General features: G+C 40.0%; 1 protein-coding gene and 1 long non-coding RNA gene across 15 annotated transcripts in view; one reads left to right on the top strand and one right to left on the bottom strand.

Moving 5' to 3' along the window:
- Positions 1-21,215, bottom strand: part of NPAS3 (neuronal PAS domain protein 3) — an 832,714-nt gene that overhangs the window by 78,744 nt on the left and 732,755 nt on the right. The gene's annotated exons all lie outside the window — the stretch shown is intronic.
- Positions 1-21,215, top strand: part of LOC140599350 (uncharacterized) — a 64,989-nt gene that overhangs the window by 5,675 nt on the left and 38,099 nt on the right. Inside the window, exons 3-4 of one of the 2 annotated variants that reach the window (XR_012002131.1) lie at positions 753-788; positions 1,302-1,533. This is a non-coding gene — a long non-coding RNA (uncharacterized lncRNA). The remainder of the gene's footprint in view (positions 1-752; positions 789-1,301; positions 1,534-21,215) is intronic. The other variant, XR_012002130.1, reaches the window with a different exon arrangement.

Genomic DNA, 21,215 nt, shown 5'->3' with positions numbered 1-21,215 from the left:
GCCCCTGTTGTGATGCTTATCCTCATGTTTTAAGCTCAAAGTTATGACCAGCATCTTTTAGTTTCCTCCCTAATTGTTTCAGTTACAAGCAAAAGCAAATACATCAAAACAAGTTTCTCTGAAATAGAAACCATTTATACGTAAAACACTTGAGATTGAGCACTGTCTCTCTGCAGGGAGACTTTAGCGTATTTCCCATTCTGGGACAAATAATGCACAGGTTTTGTAATGATTACTAATATTAATTACTTACATGGTAGATAATATGGCTTTTACCTTCTTCTGGTAAGTTCCGTGTATTATTTTTTGGTGCGCAAATCATATTATATTATTTAAATATGTTGGACAATATTAGTTCTATCCAAAGTAGAAACTAAAATGATCTCAGGTCAACCTAGAAAGGTCTTTATTCTGAAAGCTACGTCTTGCCCTTCAAAGTTTTTCTGTTGACACTAACAACCACTACCTAAAATCCTTTCTCTATAAGTATAATGCTTCTCTCCGACCAGGTAAAATAAAAGTGTGCATATAAGTAATTTGGGGGGAAGATAGAGTTCTTAAAGGGGAAACAAGGGCAAAGAAGAAATTATCTTTTTACTGAGAGAATTAGTTTACTTTAAAAAGAATATTCTCTGTTATACAATTTGAAATCTAACATTTTAGTAGATGCATATAAGTCCAAAAACATAAAATTATCAATAAAAATGCTTGCTAGTTTGACAATTATTTTCCTTTCTCCTTTTGGCTTGTAGGGGAAGAAAGAAAGCATTCAGATACATGCAGAACATGTAAGTAATCTCAGTAAGGTGATATTCTTGGGATTTTCCATATTTATATATTTTTTCCTACATTGTATTTTCACTACCCAAGAGCCCTGCCTGTTATTTTTTTCCCGAAGTCTGAAGATCACCCCATGGATTAACAAATGATTGAGGATTCTCTCTTAAAAGACTCTTTAAAAAACTGTCAGAATCAGCCTGAGACAAAGATTTATTATGAACTATTTAAAGGGCTTAATATATGTATCCCCAATGAGCCCTTGGAGCAAACTAAAAAGGAAGAGTGGAATTCTCAAAGAATAGGAAAAATTCTCCAATGCCCCACTTTCTTCACACCATGATTACTGTTTACTCAAAGGATAAAATGCCTAACCTGTCACACAAAGTCTTCAGAAGCCACAGTCCTGCTGATGTACAGTAAAAACAAAACAATGAAGACCGACAGTAATGTGCTTGAGAAAGGCAGCTGTAATTTACTTTCTAACCTGTTCACTAACACACTAATGTGGCTACATCTTGTAGCAGGAGCTGATCTCTGACCCATACGGCAATCAAACAACTACCCGAGTGTTGGCTGTCACAGAAGCTGGGACCGTCACCTTAATTATACGTTGCTGGATAACAAACCTTCCCTTAATGAGCAACTTTTCTCCTATGTGCATTCCAACTCACCCCTTCTGTCCTTGAAAAGGCCCATCGCAGATCACTGCAGTTGGAATTTGCGAAGCATATTCATAAGTATTCTTCCTAACAGGTAATAAATACTACCTGAGCAGGCTGTTTGCTTTATGAGAATGCCAAGATATAATTAAAATTATAGGCTTGCGCTCCTGGGAGGCTCTAGAGAAGAATCACTCAAGACTGAAGGGAAACTTTCCAGTGAACTTAGAACCAAGCTTTTCTCTTTTCATATTAGTAATAATAGTAATTATTATTATTGTAATGACTGTCTTCTTTTCTTTGGGATTTATGTTTGGCAATGAGATTCCTCCCCCCCCACCTCCCCTTAATTGATACGATGTCTGTACTAGTCTTCCTAGACATGGGGTTTCTTTATTTTTCTCTCATTATAACATCCTTAATTCTGCTATGACCGGCTGATAATGCCCCAACAATTAACACAGACAAAAAGGAGGATCTTACAGGGAGGGTTTACAGATAACCTTGAGGAGAAAATAGTGCCTCTGTATGAAAAGAAGACCTTTAACATTTAGGACAAACAGTGAGGCAGTCTTAAATATAAAGATGTATTTCCATCATGCCATGATCTCGGTGCTGGTTTGGGACCAGCCCATCAGCAAGGCCAATAGTACAGGCTGGTGACTCATTGCAGAGAAGGAGAGGGCCTGGAGACTGGGTCTGTGGGTCTCACTTTGATTTTATTTTAAACTTCTAAAGACTTTGCTGCTTTTTCTTCTCCTATGGGTAGATACATTTCCTCTGCAAAACAGCTCTGGTGATGTTTGGTAGGACCTATAGCAATATATAGGGAGTATTTAGAGAACTCTATTGTTTTTATTTAAAGTTGCCACATACAGTGTAATGTGTGAAATAATCTGTCCACAGTGAGTGGTACATGATGAGCCTCAGTTAACGTTAGCTCTTGTGATTGTAGTCTGTGTTCATAATATCTTTGCAGATATGAGGTGGATTGAGGAGCAGCAAGGGATGCTGATGCTCAGTAGCCCCCTGGGTCCCAGAGTAGAAGATTCTAACCTGGAATAACAACAGTGGTACCACTCGGCAGGATGATGGCCACAAACACAGAAAGCAGTGTGTGGCATGGGGGACTGGCATCTGCCTTGGGATTAGGAAGCTTGAGTTCTAGGTTTGGCCAAGCAGCCAGACAGCTCTACACTCTGAAGTCAATCATATGCCTTCCCACCATTGATTCCCTTATCCCTCTGAAGCGCACGATATTACACATCTAACCTAATGTCAGAAGGTTGTTGGGGAAATCAGATAAATCCATACGAAGGAAAGGTTTGATTAATGTAAGTTAAATTTAAGCAGCAAACATTCGTTGAGCGCTTAGGAGGTACCTGGTGCTGAAATAGCCTATCAAATGTGAATGTGATTAATGCTGAGAAAAAAAACAAACAACAAATAACCTATAGACACGTTGCCATTTTGTTCTTAAAATTCATAGATTCACTAACATTCCTGGTTGCGTCACTATCATCAGCATCATTTTGGGTAAAAGATTTCTAGGCTGATAAATTTCAGAAATGGATAGGTATCATGAACCTGACTACAAGATGGTAAGAAAATTTTACAGTCACTGGTTTTACTAGAAAGTGCTACAGACTAAATGTGAACATGAGAAAATGCAAATGCGGAAAAGGAGAGTAGAAGATTAAACAGGGAATAAAAATGAGGAAGAAAGATGTAGTGTAGTAAGAAAGAAACTAGAGAGAGAAGATTTAAAAGATAAGTACAAAGGACTAAGAGGGATAAGAAAAACATATAAAAAATATACAGATGAAGCAATAATAAAATGTTCAAAACAGGAACCTAAGAACATTGAGAAAATAAGGGGAGAAAAGAGGAATGGAGTGAATAGGAATGCTGTTCTTACAATCAGACTGTGGGGTAGAGTTTGCAAACTAGCTGCTGATTCTGGGTTGCGTGTACCAAAGACTTATGCTTTCCTCAGGTCTACAAAGCTGGAAAAGCATGACTTACCACATATTTGGATATTAATTTTTAAGAAATGTAACGATTGCAGGAAGCAGGTATCCCCACATTTTTCAACACTAGGATTTAAAATCCATATACCGGGTGGTAGGCTAGATTTCCTTATTAGCCATTTTCTTTTGTGCACATCAGCTTTGAGGTACAGGGAATTAGGATTAATGCCAGGTGATTTACATACACATTTAATTTAGTTGTCACAACACTCTTCCAGATAAGCCCTTTTATTTTTCCCACTTTAAGGAGGATCCATTGTCTATGACCACGTACTCTAAAACAACCACTATTGCTTCTACAATTTGCTTAAACTAAGTCTAGATTTATTCATCGTAATTTATTTAGAAATCTTTAACTTTCTTTCATCTCTGTGGCACTAGATTTCAAAGAGTCCTGGTGCATGGGAAGAAAAACCGAGGAAATCTTGGGAAAGGAGAGGGGGAAGTTAGAGTGATTGTAATTTTTACTTTATTTTCTAGATTTTTAAAATTTTTTAATTTTAATTTTATTTTATTTTCCAGATTTTATGAAGTGTATATCTGTTCTACAATAATGTCTATCTCTGTGCACTTAAGTTGTGTGTTTAAAGGGTTGGTGCTTGTCCTGTTTACAACTTCCCTGCAATACTCTGTTTCAGGCGGCAGTTGGGACTTCAGGGGAAAGTTGGTATGGAACATCAGTAAGGAGAGCGCCTAACTTGCACTTTATGTGACAGGAGGAATCACTACATCTCTGTCACTGAACTCTAGGACTCCTCTCTGTCTTTGGCACTGAGAAAAGTGGCTTTTGTGTCTTTGTGAGAGATATATATCTATATATCTACACCTGTCTATATGTCTATCTATCTGCTGTGTCTTCTAAGTTTATATATATATCCTATGGTGGTGGCGTTCAAACAGAAATAATGGTTTCCCTAGCAAACCCCTCCTAAGGACCACAGCTCCCCTCTCCTCTCCGCTCTGTGCCTGCTAGTCCTGTCATTTTATGAGCGGCCACTTCTAAAACCTGCTTTCAAAAGTTTTAAAGAACCATATTTTCTATGTTTTGTACAAATGTTTTGGAACACATTTAAATATGACACAACTTTATAAATGAATTAAAACATAAAAATTTGGGGACTCTTGGGTGGCTCAGTGGTTGAGCATCTGTCTGCCTTTGGCTCAAGTCATGATCCCAGGGTCCTGGGATCCAGTCCCATATTGGGCTCCCTGCCGGGAGCCTGCTTCTCTCTCTGCCTGTGTCTCTGCCTCTCTCTCTCTTTCTCTCTCTCTCTCTCTCTCTGTGTGTCTCTCATGAATAAATAAATAAGATATTTAAAAAAAAGTAAAGGAAGTGTCATGTGGTGGATGGCAACTTAGGAAGCACAGAAGGAGAGAGAAAATGAGGCCATGCAAGGAGAGGGTGGCTCTCAGGGGCAACTAAAAGGAAAAAGAGAAGTAGAAGAAAAGAAGGGTCTGAAGGAGCGAGGGTGCAAACTCCAAAATACAAAAGAGAGACTTTCACTTCCATAAGGTCCCTAGACTAGGTAAATTTTTAGAGACAGAAAGTCCAGTAATGGTTATCAGAGGCTCAGGCAGAGCATATCGGGGAGCTGGTGTTTAATGGGTACAGATTTTCAGTTTAGGTGATGAAAACGTTCCTGAGGTGGATTGTGGTGTTGGTTGCACAGTGTGAATGTATTTGTAGCTATTGAACTGTATCCTTAAACACGGTCAAAATGGTAACTTTCATGTCATGTATATTTTATACTGGAAAGAGATTAGGACCTACAATAATGAAAAATGACATGATACCAACAGGCCAGAAAAAAAAAAAAAAAGAAAAAGGAAAAAAATGCAAAAGTAGAAGAGTTTGGAAAAACGTTACAGGGAAGAACAGAGAAAGAATTGAAGGAGTGGAAAACTATGGCTTCTATCAAGGCAAAGAGAATAGCTAGAGTGTACCACATTTCACTTATTTGTTCAGCAGCAGCCAAGTATGAGGCACTTACATATTGTGGGACATTGAGGATACAGAAAGGAATTATATAGCTACTGTCTCCATTTTCAAGGAGTGTCTGTTTAGTAACAGGTTACAAAAGTCAATGAGACATTGTCTTGCCCTCAAGGAATTCACGGTCAGGGCTTATCTAACTTTATCTTGTAAATAAGTTAGTGTATTTAATGAGGTTCAGCCCTCCTCCAATGTAGCCTTGTCTTGTAGTCCAAGTTAAACACACATTGGGTTGGCACTACAAACCCATTCCAGCACAGAACTCGATGATCTAGAACAATCTCCCCATGTGTAGCAAGAAAAAATGAGACGAAGGTAAGCAATTTGTCCAGGTTTACCCCATTGTCCAGGAACAGAGTTGGGAACACAACCCATTTTCTGCCAGCACAATCATTTGGTTAATATAGATTAAACAGATTGAAAGGAAAAAAACTTGCTTGATTAGTAATCAGAACAATAAAGGTGACACGCTGTTCCATCAAGTGCCAAGGACTTATTGAAATAAAGAAAATCAGAGAGGGTTTAATTTCAAGGACTCAAAGGTCATTATTTTATAGGACAGCAACCAATCATATAAATATCAAGATGAAGAAGGTACAATCAAAGCCAGATTACAAACACAAGCCAGAAACTGTTCCAGGGTGACTAATGCAATAATATTGAGGAATGTCACAGGTCCCTATTATAGTCAAAGTCACTTTAACTAATTGGCTCAGGCTATAAAAACATACAATCTGGGTCAAATGACAATGCTGAACGAAGCTTCTCTGCTCAGACATTATCTTAAATCAAAGCTTCCCAATAGGAAGGCAAGAGATAAAGAGAATGTCCAGTTTTCTGCTGGAGATCATGAGAGATTTCAAACCTTTTTTTTTGTTTTGTTTTAATTTAATAGCAGCCAGCTATGTGTCTATGGACAATGATGATAATATTCCTTTTTCTTCTTTAGTATTGCTTCAAACTTCAGAAGCATGCCATGTTTCAAGGGATACTATGGGATTTCACCAATTCTAAGACATCATCCATTTTAAGATCCTTTTGTGAAGCTCTAAGAAAAAAAAATACTGCCAGTCATAAGAGCATAAGATAGCACTTATTATAAGATGCACCCCAAAGTTAGAGATGGCAAAATGTGGGAAAAAATAGAATCAATGAAGTAAGGCATTTTTATTGAGTTGGGATAAGTGATAATTATGTCTTTTGCTTTTAAAAAGGGAAATAAATCAAGGAATATGTCAGGACTCTTACTTGCTTAACCAAAATTCTTCCTTTTTTTTTTTTTCCCTTAAAAATACCTCAAGTACCCATCTCTCTCTGCCTGCTATATTCTTTAGGGGAAGCAAGCTCAACCTCAGGCATGATTGGTTAAAGTCAATTGTGGGTCAAATTGCCCACAACTAGTTTCACAACTTATTCATTCAACAAGTAGTTAATGAATTTCTACTGGTGCCAGTCAGTGGTCTAGGTTCTTTAGTTACCAAAGTGGGAAAAAGAAAACCCTCCCCAACAAAGCTTCCAATTAGAAGTTTTTTTTTTTTAAAAAAGATAAATAAGTGAGAGTTACTAGATGGTAGGAAATCTTATGGACAAAAGTGTGATGGGATAAACACAGAGGATGTATGGAGAGGGTATTGCAATATAAAATAATGGGGCCAGAAAAAAAATCTCACTTAGAAGGTGGCATCTGATTAGAGACTTGAATGAAGTAAGGTAGTGACCATTTGGCTATCTGGTGGAATAGTGTTCCAGGAAGAAGAAACCACCTGTGCAAAGGTCTGGAGGTGGGAATCTGCACTGTGTGTTTAAGGAATAGCAGAGGCCAGCGTGGCCAGAGCAGTGATTGGGAAAGAGAGTGGCGAGAATGAAGGCAGAGAGATGATGAAACAGTGGTATGGGTGTCAAGGACATAGCCTTGAATATGTCTGAATGTGATGACAATATGATGTCAAAGTCACACAGGAGTTTTCAGCAGAATTGGGGCACGAGCATGCTCTTGAGCTGAGAATATGAAGAAAGGATGAAGGTGGCATCACCATTATGAAAGCTACTGTCATAGGCCAGGTGGGATGTGGTCAGACTCAGGACCCTTTTTGGAAGGAACGGCTGACAGGATGCACTGAGAGATTAAATGTAGGATGACAGAGAAAGAAAGGTGTTGAGGATGCCTCCAGGGATGAGTGCACCGGCAGTGATGCAGTTCAACCCTGAGAAGTTTGGGGGGTATCTGCTGGGTTTGGCTTTGGGGGAAAGTTTATGTCACCTTCAAAAGAGACTCCCCTCCCTCCCCCACAAAATGCAAAGCATCCTGTTTGTCAGATTCTTGCTGTGAGGATATGGCTGTAGCTATAAATTTAAATGAGAAGCAAGGCTAAGAATGAGACCTGTATGCTGAGGAGACAAAAGCAGAAAGAGGGAAAGAACCTGGTTTTTGATGACCTTGTTGGGCCACTGAATTAACCCATTTTAGTATTGTCCTTCCTTTGGACTTGTTATTATATGGCATTACAACTTCCTTATTTTAAATCCAATGAATTGCTATGGAATTGAAAAAAATCATCCTCGGTAGGTAAATGATAAATCCAGCAACAGAATTCAGACCATTGAATGTGTGGCTCAATTTTCTTGACAAGGAATGTCTCTAGTGAGGGAGAGGGAAGGGTGATGATTTTCAGGAAAGGCTGGCTCTGGGGTGATTGGAAGGGGGCAGAAGACAATGATGGTAAGTGGCCTTGCACAACCCAGATTACCTGCCTCCTGTTGGTGAGATGAGCAGGACACACAGTATAAAACCTAGTAAGCTTTTTGCTTTATATTAGAATGAGAATGAAATCCACTCATTTCCTAATAAAGAGCCCAGCTTTCAGAGCATTTGCTTCAACCCCTCACCTCCAACCTTTCTGCCTCCTTCTACACCTGGCCTGTGCCACCCACACTATAAGAATGGCCAGTTTTCTCAGGGTCCGGTGTTTATCATAAATTCAACCAAAGGGACATTGTGAAGCCTGGTGCAGGCCATTGACCAGGCAGCAATCCCACTCTCATAGGTCATCTTTGCTTTCAGTTAGCACTGCATAGGGCATGTCCTGGGATCTGCTGGTGGGAGCCGGACATCTCCAGTTATCAGAGGCAGTGATGATTTCAAAAGCAGTGATTAAGTGATTAAGGCAGGGATTTTGTCTTAAGATCCTTGTCTAGAACTGGAATGTCTTTACGTAGCAAGTTGTACATCTGCTCAGTGCAGGAGCTGGCTTTGTGGAAACAGTTCCCCTTGTCCTGTTTGAAACATTCGGCTTCTCTCATGAACCCAGGTTATGAAGCATGTTTGCATCTTAGGGCTTTCAGGGGCAGCTAGGACCATTCCTACAGATGCCACTTGAATGCACATGTGCTATTACAGAATACTTTTCCGTCACATCGGAGGCTGCTGTCCTCTAGGTCATTTGCTAGGTGTGTGTTTAGTTTTACCTGTGCCAGCTCCCACTGGGACCTGAAACAGAGACTGTCCCTTATAGGGGGAGACTGGCTGCAAAACCACCAGCCCCTTCCCATCACTGCCTGTCTTCTGATTGGTGTTTTTATAGGTCCCCGGCGATGGGAATTTTCAGAACAAAGTGAAGTACTTGGAGTGCTTATTTGCATGTCAATTTCCAGAATGCTTCTCCAACTTTTCACCGTGCCATAGTGATGCTTTTGTATCTCTTCTGCCTGGGAACAAACGGAGAGGAAGGGCCCGAAGTGGGTCAGTGCAGTGTCCTGGCACTTCCTTTGGCTGAGTCTTTGCCCAGCGGGGTACAAGCCAGGCTGTTACTTCTCCCTGGCCTCTCAGATCCCCTCAGTAGCCCTGCAGAGCTGGGAGGTCTGCTCTCTTTATGGGGGTTTGAAGCGAGCAGGCACCTGACCATGGGAACGTTCCCGCCCTGGGTCACAGGCAGCCTAGTGCAAGTGACACTGGTGGGAGTCTGATGATCTCTATTTGCTGCGTTCCAACCGTCTTTCCCTTTAACCCATCACTTGCCTGTCCACATGTCTAGCTGGGAATAACAAATGTGGCAGGTAGGTGGCAGGAGAAAAGTAGAATTTCTTTTCCTTTGGGACAGTAGACAGGTCCTGTCATTATAGTAAATCAACTGTAAGTATCCTGCAGCACTATCATAAAACGGGCGAATGAAAACATTTTTTTTCTCCATCAAAAGAGTCTTTGAAGTTATTTTCTCTGGCGGAATCTCATAGAAGAGGGTACAGGAAACAACATTCCTTATATGTCGATTTGCCCCAGTCCCCCGTCATGCAGGGAAGTTCCCTACATTACAGTCTCAAAAGCATTGTCCGGTCACATTTTAAAGGCCCCAACTTCAGCTATTTCCCCTGGGATGCGCGCATCAGAAATTTTAACAGACAATGTTCATCTGTCAGTTCAGCTATTGCTGTGAGGGTGCTGCAAAAGAGGCGCGTTGCACACTGAATTCCAAAGAGTTTTGTGGCTGTCACCTGACATTCTGTATATTAAAACAATATTATTAAAATCACATTAATTTTATCTTAGTAAATTTTTAATGTGCAGTTATAAGGTAATCAGGGAAGTTTTATTATCCAGTGCATGCACGTATATATTATAGCAATAAATCCTCGCTTGGTAAAAGAAAAACAATAATAATAGAGAGGGGTTTCAGATGAAAGTGAGTGAGTCTGAAACATGTGCTTGCATCCAGCAGAACTTTTAAACAGATATTTCAGAAGTTTTATTTATTTAAGTAATCTCTACACCCAACGTGGGGCTCAAACACATGACCCACAGATCCAGAGTCAGACACTCTCCCGGCTAAGCCAGCCAGCCACCCTCTAAGTAGATATTTTAAAAGTTCTGTGGGAGAAGGTTGGGTTATGATCTAAGCACCTTGGTACTTTGAATACATTTCTAGATGTCGGAGTATCTGGTCACCTGGTGATCTAAACTACATATGTATAGTGTGTAGATAGAAAGGGAGATTTTGTATAGAAAGTATGTTCAACGTTTTCTAGCTTATTACCAGGACTCATAAAGCATTTCCACTTGTCTTCCATCATCTGTATTATGGAAGCCTAGAATAAATAAGAATTGGTAGTAGAGTGAGCCCCTTAGAATTTCAAGGGATACTATGGGATGAAGTATCCCATAGTATGTTGTTTCCTGGAAACAACTGATGGTTCCCTGTCCCGAAGTCACTCCCCACACTTGGGGATTCCTTTTTTTTTTCTTTCTCTGGCGGTTCCTTGTTTGAATGTTTTCCTCATTACTGGTACTTAAAACAGAATGGTCAGGAGCAAAGTGCCCCCAGGGAGGCTAAGTCCTTTGCTTTCCCATTGTCCAGCATAGGAGTGGAATGACTTGCTGGAGAAGAATGCTACCTTGGCTTGCTAAATGAAATTTGGTAATTATTTTGGTGATTTCAACACCCATGCTTTCCTGAGGCTCTCTTAAGTCTAGTAAATAAGAAGCCATATAATTGACAAACTATACTCTATTAACTCCGAGTAACATAGGTAGGATGTCAAGCCCAACAGTGCTTCCTCAAGCTCTCTATCCCCTTTCAAAAACTTCTTGGGTCCCAAATTTCCTACCTTCTACCTTGCCTCCACTCGAGATCTGAAATGTAGGAATTTCTGATGTCCCTGTATCCTGATTTATTTTCTAATTACAGATTGGAATTGGTGCTCTGCTAGCAAATTTTGCTCTTGCCACCAAAGCCAGCAAGTTGTTAAATCAAGTCTCATTGTGTTAGTAACTTCTTATCACATTAGCAGAGATTAAATTTGCTAATGTAATATGAAAATCACTAACATAAGATGAGTGCAAATAGAAACCAAAGTCTCCACAGACCTCCTAAAGGTAATGTTGAATGTGGAAACATCTCTCTCCAGTGGGTTGCTCTTGCTAACAAGTGGGAGTGTCAAAGTTGCCACTTTGATTTACCTTCAATGCTGTCTTGCAGGGCTGAGGTGTGGTAGGGATGTGTGTGTGTGTGTGTGTGTGTGTGTGTGTGTGTGTGTTGGGGAATAGGAGAGGAGTCTGATAAATATTAACCATTTCATACATACACTTGAAGGGTTACTTAAGTCCTGAAGAAGGGCAGGCCTTTTTTCTTCCTTTGTTTATTTGGTGAATTGGAAAGAAAATGGTTTGTGTAGTTAAAACAGCCACGCTGGAGTTCCAGCTCTTTTGTTCATTGACTAGCAGTGAACCTTTCTAGACTTTGGTTTTCTCATCTATAAAATGATGGTATGTGGACTCCGGCAGGGTTCTCATGAGAATCAAACAAAATAATGGACATGAAAGAACTACTTAAACTGTAAAGTACTCTGCTAGTGTTATAATACCAGGCCCTCTTATGCTCTTCTGTTATCCTGTGACACCATCCAACTCAGCCACAAACATCAACCTAAATTCTTGCCCTCCCCAGTTAGCTTTTCAGAGGGTGGGCTCTGTTCTCCAGATGGCCAAGGATGGCAGACTGGAGGCGGGAAGTAGCAGAGTACGAATTCATTTCCTGGCATCCTGAGATATTATTCATCAGGCTTTGGGGTGGGACAGTATTTCCTTTAAATTTGAAATAGCTAGAATTTATCTTATAAGAAGCTGATTAACTTCCTATTCATGAGCAACCACCTTTCTCCAGGGGACAATGGCGGACTTAGACACATAGGGTACGCTTTGGTGCTATCTATAGAAATAAAGCAGCTATTTTTGTGAACAGAAAAGAGGTTTTAGTCATGTGCCAAAGGCAGGCAGAAAAATGGAATACAAAAACCACTTGGGTGTTTTGGAAAATTGGCCACTAATTCAATCAATAAACACGTGGGGGTGGGGTGGGTAACACTGCTTCACTTGGAATTTTCAATCAATAACAGATCTGATTCCTTAGTATTCCTAGAAATGTGACCAATTTTATGTCCTTATTTTACAACTAGGGGAAAATAAAATGCCGAGGAGCTGAGGTCTAATAGTAGCAGATGATAAACAATGACCAACACCTACTTTTGGTAAATCCTACAAAAGAATCACACTCAGGGCAACTACACCCAGTATGCCAAGCACCGGAGAGAAACATTCAGGGGATCTAAGCTTTCCTTCTCCTCTCCAAAGTGGATGGCCCTCTGCATGCTTTAGCTGAATTTTTGCTTTTTAAATTTCCCTGTTTTTTCCCCCCACGTGTCTGTGTTTTCTAGACTCTCTCAGACTCTTCCATGACTCAAATACCCTTAAATAATTCTTTTTCATCAAGTTTTGCCATCTTGCTTTTCATCTTCGTCTTCCAGGTTGTTAGTAAGCCTGAAGAAAGCTGGTATCAGCATTCTCCCCTGGGCTCCCCACAATTAACCTCTTTCTATGGAAAGAAATGGCCTTTTATTCCTACTCATTGCTTTCCATCTCTTAACTAGTTTAAAGATGTAACAGAATTTTAACCCTTGCCCATGGTTACCAATTTTGCTTAATACTCTTGCAAGAATTATCATTTTTTCATTCTTTCTTAAAGTCCTTTGAAAGTCAGAATGCATCACGTGCACCACTTCTCTCTGTTCTCGGTGGTTTGGGGGACTCCTTCCAAGGACTCCACAGCTTCTAAGTCTTCTCCAATCTGCTATGATTCCACTACTGCACTGGTTCTTTCTGGAATGCCACCTCGCTCCTTTGAGAGGTGAGCCTTGAGCTCACTGTCCCAAGGTGGGAAGACCTGTGTGCTGCCATCGCTGTGATCACCAGGAAGATCACGAGGGTCGTGGTCAGCTGCTTTTTTGTGCCTGCTCCAGGACTTGCCAGGTGAGGGCCACCTGGCAAGTCTTTTGGGAAATGGAACGGTTTCTTGGATCATAGCTCTCTTTGATGCCCTCATCCTCTCCAGGACACAGCCTCCCCCTCACCATCATAAGTGCACTTTGCCTCCCCACCCCCTGGTCAGGGATTTACCCGTGCTCTGCACCATGCACCCAGTCAGAGCAATAATTTAGTGGTGCTCTGTGAATCCCCCATCCGCTCCCACTACCCTGACCCGGGGCTGCCTTTCCTCCAGACCTGCTTCTCCTGAAGGCCTCGTAGAAAGGCTGATAATTTGCCTTGATGTCTTTGTTCTTTGAATTTATTCTTCCTTCTCCTGCCCTCCATCCTGCCTGCTGAAGTTTTATGTTCCTTTCTATTAGCTTCACTTGGGTGGGAGTTCTCTCTTTTAAAGCATACTTTTCCACCCGACTGCATCTCTGCGATTTGAACCATCCAGGTTTTTCTTTCTTGCCTTATCGCTGCCTTTTTTGTTGTTGTTCTGGGACGGGCGCAGAGCCTTGCTCTAATCAGGTATTCCTCAGCCGCCTTCATGCTGATTCTATGGATTTTAATTTGCTAACGTTTCCCTTCAGGCAGTTTCCAACATCCAGTTCCTAGGTCTTGCGCAGCGCTGAGTACACTGTTGGCACTCAACAAATATTAAATAATCATCATCCTCCTTTTGACAAAAAAAAAAAAAAGAAAGAAAGAAAGAAAGAAAGAAAAAGAAAGCAGCTGCTCTTGAATTCTGCTTGTCAAAATAGAACTATTTGTGTTCAAGTCCTCACTCCACCATGTCCAACCTAATTATGCGGAGGTCAGTTTTGTTTTGCGGCTCAACAGCACACACTGTCTCAATCAGAATCAACTCCTCTGCTTTTTAGAAATAAATATATTTTGCCTTATTAATCATCTTGGCTTAAGAGTAAGAGACTGAGTTGAGTACCCACAATCTGCTAGACTGTACCCAAGTGGGCAAAATAAATGTTATTTCTTCTCCAAGCTTACACTGTTTGGACAGGCGGATGGAAGATGAATGATTTTTTTTTTTTAACCGGGTGGTATTATTTAAATGGATCTATTTTATTGCTGTTCCTAAAGCTATTTTCTTAACGACAGCCTTTCTTATAATAAACCAAAAAGGCTGCCATCTATCCCTTTTGCCCCAGGCAAGTTCTCACTTTCTTCCCGCCTTTCGGCTTTAAGAGGTGATGAGTGGTAGTAGTTGAGGAGAAGACTCTGGGGTCAGCTGCTTCGGGTGGATTCCTTAACTTCTCTGAGCCTCGGGTTCATCTGGAAATCATATTAAGACTAGTACCCAGTCCTAGAATTATTGTGATGATCAGACAATTTTTTAAAAATGATCAGACAATTGATATGGTACTTTGAAAAATGCTTGGCACATACTAAGTGCTCAGTACATGTTAATCATTATTGCTTAGATTATATATTTAAAGCTATCTACCAAGTTCCTTTTTATTTTCCTTACTTCCACTCAGGTGCCCTGGCATCCATCTTATGGGACATTTATCTTCTTGGATTACAGGAAGCAGCAAATCAGTGGGAAGGGCACAGGGTTTGTTATCAACGAGACCTGTGTTTAAGATCTCCCTCTACTACTTGCAGGGGTTGGACAAATCCATTGTTCTGATTTTTAGTTTCCACAGTTGTGAAAATGGGGTTTGCACTGCCTTACATGGTGACCGTGAGGACCAATCTTTGGCACTCAGGGGAACAGTCCACAAAAGACAGTTCCATCCTCTCTTCTTGCTACTAACGTTTTTTGGCTCAGCATGGAGTCACTGGGCCTCTGCCCACAGAGAGCAACCCGGTAGTAGTCCAGATTTTGATGTAAGAAGGGATTAAAAAAACGTAGCAGCCTGAGAGGACCAAAGGACAGAGGAAAGCTTTTCAGTCTTGAGGACTCTCCACCACAATGCTAATGTCATCCCAAGATTTGTCATACTTGAATGAAGAGGGCTGTGTGACCATAGGGCCTCCCCTAGCACTTTACATGTGTTACAGGGGTGGAGGATTTAGGCTAACAGCACATTACTGTATCCTCAGAGAATGCATTTTTCATTGGTCATTCACTTCATTTTTCATTTGCTATTTTTCATTATGGTATTAAACTGTGTGATAAATGAAAGGTAGAGGAACTTGACAGATGATTTGATTTCCGCCCTTGTCAGATTATTTGGCTTAGTTTCCTTATGAAAATAGAAGGCAGGCCCTGTAAAATTGTTCTCGTGGATTTGTTTTTCAGCATGTTTCCCGCCACTGCCATATCTAATCTATCTATTTACCTATGATTCAGTTACTGATCTCTATCCCTCTGGAGCCTGGATACATATTGACAAAGTTTCCTATTTGCTACAGTGCATAGTATCTAAGGAACATGCCACATGAACTCCCAACTCTTTCTCCACATAGCTTCTCCACATCCTGTATTATTAAAGAGGCTTCAATTATAGCATACCCACAAAAGACCCAGACTTTGCAACAAAAGGAAGTCTGTCCATTCTTCTGTTTAAATACGGAGCAGATTTTGCCTCCCCTCTTGGTAATGCAGAAAGGATAAATACAATATTGAGCATGTTCTGCCGTTTATCAGCTGCCAAAGCAAGGGTTAGCAACATAGCTATTCATATCTGAAAACTTTATTGAAACTTATTATTATGTGTGCTTCTGGGGGGAAAAAGAGGGACCTATGAACTCTGTAGATGCCATTAACTTCGTAAATAATCACACTGCCCAGGGAAGGGAAAGTTGCAAAGAAAGAAGGAAACAGAAAGAAAGAAGGAAAGAAAGAAAGATAGATATTCAACCTTTTCTTTCTCCTCCTAGTAGGTAAAAAAAGAAAAAAGAAAAAAAAGGTTCCAAGATAGATCATATGTTTATCTGTCTTGTTGCAGCTTTCAGCAAAACTGATGTGATATGACAAAAAAAAAGAAAAAACAAACAAACAACCACCAGTCTCTAAGTAGCAGCCTCACTTAGACAACACACAAATAAAAATGAGGGCCTCTCTTAGTTTGGACAGCTTTAAAGAAAATGGAAGAGCTGCAGTCAATCCCAAAGCCCAATAATGGAGTTAATTGTGAGTTGCTAGAGCAGACAAGTGATGGAGAAATGGTTTATGAGCCACCTGCCTTAAAGTGCACCCGCGATTTCAAGTGCGCAGGCACAGCGATGCTGCTCCGCTTCCCCTCTCCCTCTGCCCCAACCTTGTAAGTAATCTCAGGCGTTTATAAAAGCTTTTCCTTCTAAACTCCCCATTAAGCAGCATTCAAAAATGCATGCTGAAAGTGTCAGTTATTAGCCATGGTGTGCATCAAGCCCCTCTCCCCCTCTGGTTAATGTGAGCGGTTACTCTGCTCCTGACCTATTAAAACTTTGTTTGCTATTATACTTGCTGGCAAGCTAGTCATGTGGAAAGGTGTTGAGGAAATGAGCCGCTGTGTTCCCCAGGTGATGCAGACACTTTATCAAGCTGATCCCTGCCATGTTATGTAAACTATACCAAGTAGCATTCATTTTAAACAACGAGATAAACAGATCTAATAAGCTTCAGGGCATCATGCTTTATGCATGAACTCCTTTTTATTTTTATATTTGAGGGTTTAAAAACATTTTTTTGGTCTTTTATATAATCCATTGTAGTGGAAAAGTAAAATAACGTCTGAACCACCACTATAGCCGCACATCCAGTTTCCAGGTTCTGAGAGTGATCTGGTTAGTTAATGGCATGTTACCTTTTTAAGTTTGCTCTTAACAATTAATTTCTAACTAAAATACTATTAATAGCTGTAATGAGAACAACTCAAAAGTTAAGTGGAGTCATCTGCAGAGGTAAAAATTATATGTATCCACAGTACAGTTTTTATATACACACTTTCAAAACTTCTATTAGCCATCTAGCTTGCCACTTTAATAAATTTGTCATCACAAAGCTCCACTCTTTATTTTTCCAGAAATTCCCTAGATTTTGTTGAACATTTATGTGCAAGGTAACGGGCCATAATATGAATTTTACTCCGTGCTTTTCTACACGGTTTTCTTTCATCCTCACTGATCCTTTGAAGTGCCATTATTATATCAATGTTACAGATAAAGATAGTGAGGATTAGAAAATAAAATAACTTGTCCAAGGTTACCCAGCTCTGAGACAACATTCAAAGTCAGGTGTGTCTGACTTTCTCAATGTCTTGCCTTTGATACAGAGAGGTGGAGGAGAACATGGGCTGCGGGGCCAGAGCCCTGAGTTCAGATCTTAGCCCTACTACTTACTTGACCCTTACTTACCTACTGGTGTGAAACCTTGGGATAAGTTACTTAACTTTCCTGACTTTTCTTGAACTCTCTTGTATAATGGGGTTCATAGTAGTTCCTACCTCAGTGAGTTTGGTGAGATATAAATGGAACAACATATGCACCTTACCTGGCACATAGGAAGTTCTCATTGGTCATTTGCTGTTATTGTTGTTTATTTTATTTTATTTTATTTTATTTTATTTTATTTTATTTTATTTTATTTTATTTTATTTTATTTTATTTTATTTTTTTTGTTGTTAATTTTATTACCAGGTACTTACTGCCTTCGGTAAGTGATAGTCGTGGGTTTACTGTTAGAGTTTTTCAACCTAGAAAGTTCTCTGATCCTAGAAGAACAAAGGCTAGGAGAATTTTTTTAATGACCTAATACTATTCATTAAAATATCTTTTGGCCACATTGTTCATAAATTCTACATTATATAGTACAAGAATTCTTCTACTCCAACTCTGAACCCTCCTCCTTCTGTCTACTGCAGTTTCCAAAGAAAGTGAGTCGACTCAGGAAAGCATTTATATTTCATTACCTACTGTATTAAACTGAAAGTTCTAGTTCAGTTGGGAGGAAGTTTGATATTTATGAGGCCATACAATGTGCCTTCTAGCTTAAGTTGAAATTTTTGGGTGGATAACTTTGTTTATAGAATTGCCAACTTATGGCCTATATTCAGTAACAGAAGACAAAGTATATCAACTCCTATCCATGGCTTCTGGGTCCTGATTTTCAAGTGTTGTAAGATTAGTCTGCCCTTCAGATAGCTGGCTGGATTCTGATGCCTTGGCTCATGAGAGGATGAGGTCCCTGTGTTCCTGCCCTACCACATGCCCTCCCTCCCCTTCCACATACACCTCTAGGACAAGAGTTGGCAAATGGCAAGTTACTTTTAAAAAAGATACAAATCTCTATGGATCATGAGCCAACCCATGGTTAGGGTTCTTCCAGGTTGTATGTAAGTGCAGTCGTGCTGACCAGAGAACCTAACAGATCCCTGCATTCAGAGTTCAGCCACTTTCCTCACATGGATACAACTTCTGTTTTTCAGTTTTCTTATTTGATAAGTAAGAGCTATTAACCTCACAAAGTATTGCTATTTGTGGTGTATTTATAGAATAATTTGTTAGGATTATTTGCATCTGCACTGAAATTGTTTTTGAGTTCTTTCCAATTGGAGAGATCCATCAAAAGGGCTGAAAATGAGTGAAAATGACAGGAGTATGTTCCAAATGCAACAGAAAGCCACTCTCCCACCAAATGCAGTTTTGGCTGAATTCCCTCCTTCTTTATATAGCCAAGATAATTCTGCCCAAGGGATAGGGATAACTATCTGTATTGGGTGGGAGCAGTAACCAGATGACCAATACCATGTGCATGTTTGAAGAGAATTTGAAAGAGCATGACAATTAATGTGGAATAGAGGACATCCTCTCTGGAGAGCTACTTCTGAAAGGAACTGAAAATACTCCTTTTAAGCACTCTTCCAGAATGTTCTCCAATGTGAATTTCTATATCCTCCTCTAGAAAGCTGAACAATTTGATAATCTACTTTCTTCCTACCATACCTTAATTTCATCTTGCCTCTTCTACCCAGTTGTTTCCAATTTCCTTCTCTTAGTAGATGTTAAGATCCTTGAGGCCATGTCCCATTTCTTTTTCATCTTTATCTCCTTCAAAGCATCTGGTAGAGATATTTGCACATAGAGTTTGGTTTGAACAAACAGGTCATTAACTTGTTTGATTGCACATTGTACCTCATGGATAGAGAGTGACTCAGTAGGAGGATTGTAGGTACTCAAATGCTTAAGTGAATGAATGAATGAATGAATGAACAGACCACTAAAGAGCTGCTTCAACACCCTCTTTGTAGGAATCAATGAGACTAAAGGCAGCTGGCAGTGGAGCTGTGTCTATATACCCTGTAACTCTCATGACATACCCCCTGTTTTCTAGGAAACATTACAACAATTTAGTGACATAAGTGAAAAGCCAGATGTAAAAACTGATGAAAGAATCTATTGCAACAGTAATTCTTACTGTGTTTGGGAATCATGGTCCACTTTGAAAACTTGAGCAAACCCTTTCCCAAGAACAACGAACCTTTGTCCATACACCCAGTTTTGTGTACAGTGCTCCTCTTGACATGGGTTGATCAAATAGATTCCCAAGTTAGCAAACTTTGCTCTAATAAGGACAGACTTTGAAGTTCAGGTTTAAATTATGAGATCAATGATCAGGCAAAAAATTATTTCTCTGTTGCCAGTTTTCTATTTGTAAAATGGAAATAATACACTCCTAACCTCACAGGATTGTTCTGAAAGTCAAATGAGCACACATGGTCATGTATTTAAAAATACTTGGTAAACCGTAAGATACTATATTTATTAAAGGTGTCACAATGGTGATGCTTCTGTGCAATAGGTCAGGGTAGGTATTTGAACCTTCAAGCCAGCCACTTCTATTCTTGTTCTCTGCCCTTTGTTTCACTGGTTCCCTTGTATTCTTTGTTTTGATGGGTGCCTCCCCTACTAGCCTATAAGCTCCCATAAGGCCAGAAGTGCGATTTTATTCATGTCTTTGTCTTCTTCTTCCTCTAGATCCTAGCATACTGTCTTATATGTAATCGACAGTTAAATAACATTTAGAAATACATTTGGGATAGTACCCAGGTCTCCCACATTGGTTTCAATATGTGGTGGGCTGAATTGCAGGGAGTTTCAAATATCTAAGAGGATTGGTCAGACGGCCCCCATTTCGATAAAATACTGTATTCAGAAGCACACTTGCTTTATAAGTCCTGGATACAATCACCATCTAGAGAAGGGGTGATTTATTAAGTAGCTAAAACATTCTCACAGCTATAGGATCAGCTTTTCAGCCTTTACCTCCATTTGTGAGCAACTAAAAATCAAAGAACTAATAAAATCCAATCACCCAGAACTTCTTCCTGTAGACAGACTGAATTATAACTTTTTAATTTAGGCAGGTAAAGAATTATTACAGTAGGACTCTAGGGCAGGAATGTGTTAATAAAATCATCCTCTCTGCCTTTTCATTTAAAATAATCCCTTGAGCTGATTAAATGAAATATCACTTGTTTAATAACTGACAGAACATTATTTTTAAGCACAAATGTTTTGCATATCTTCGCTTCCCATTTTTAATTCCAGGCACAGAAGGGTGGAGGCATTGACATCACACAGAGGGAGTCAGGCTCTGTGCTCGATGCAGTCTGCCCTGTCATCGTGGCATCTATAATTTAGTGTGAAGCAGCGAGGTAGACAGAGCATTATCATTAGAAACCATTCTGAACAGGGATATAAAACACAGTCGCAATAACACTTGTCAGAAAGGTGACTCCAGTCAGAACTCATATCCACGAGTTTCAAGATAAATGCTGACACGGCAGCCATCCTACAAAGACTATTATTGCTTTAAAAAAAAAAAACAAGCCAAACCCCCAAACAAAGGAAACCCATGAACCTTCCCCAGAGTGAACAAGTTAGTGCGAAGTTTGCATCTGGGGTGGCATAAACTTTCCATGATTTACAGCAAGCATATCCCTTCACCACTTGGATAAGGTATTTTATGATGCCACAGAGGAAGGATCCAATAGCATTTTGGGTTTAATGAT

This window comes from Vulpes vulpes, chromosome 6, assembly GCF_048418805.1.
Source record: "Vulpes vulpes isolate BD-2025 chromosome 6, VulVul3, whole genome shotgun sequence".
Lineage (NCBI taxonomy): Eukaryota > Metazoa > Chordata > Mammalia > Carnivora > Canidae > Vulpes > Vulpes vulpes.
Note: the sequence above shows the minus strand (reverse complement) of the source record. Positions and strands in the feature narration are given on the sequence as shown.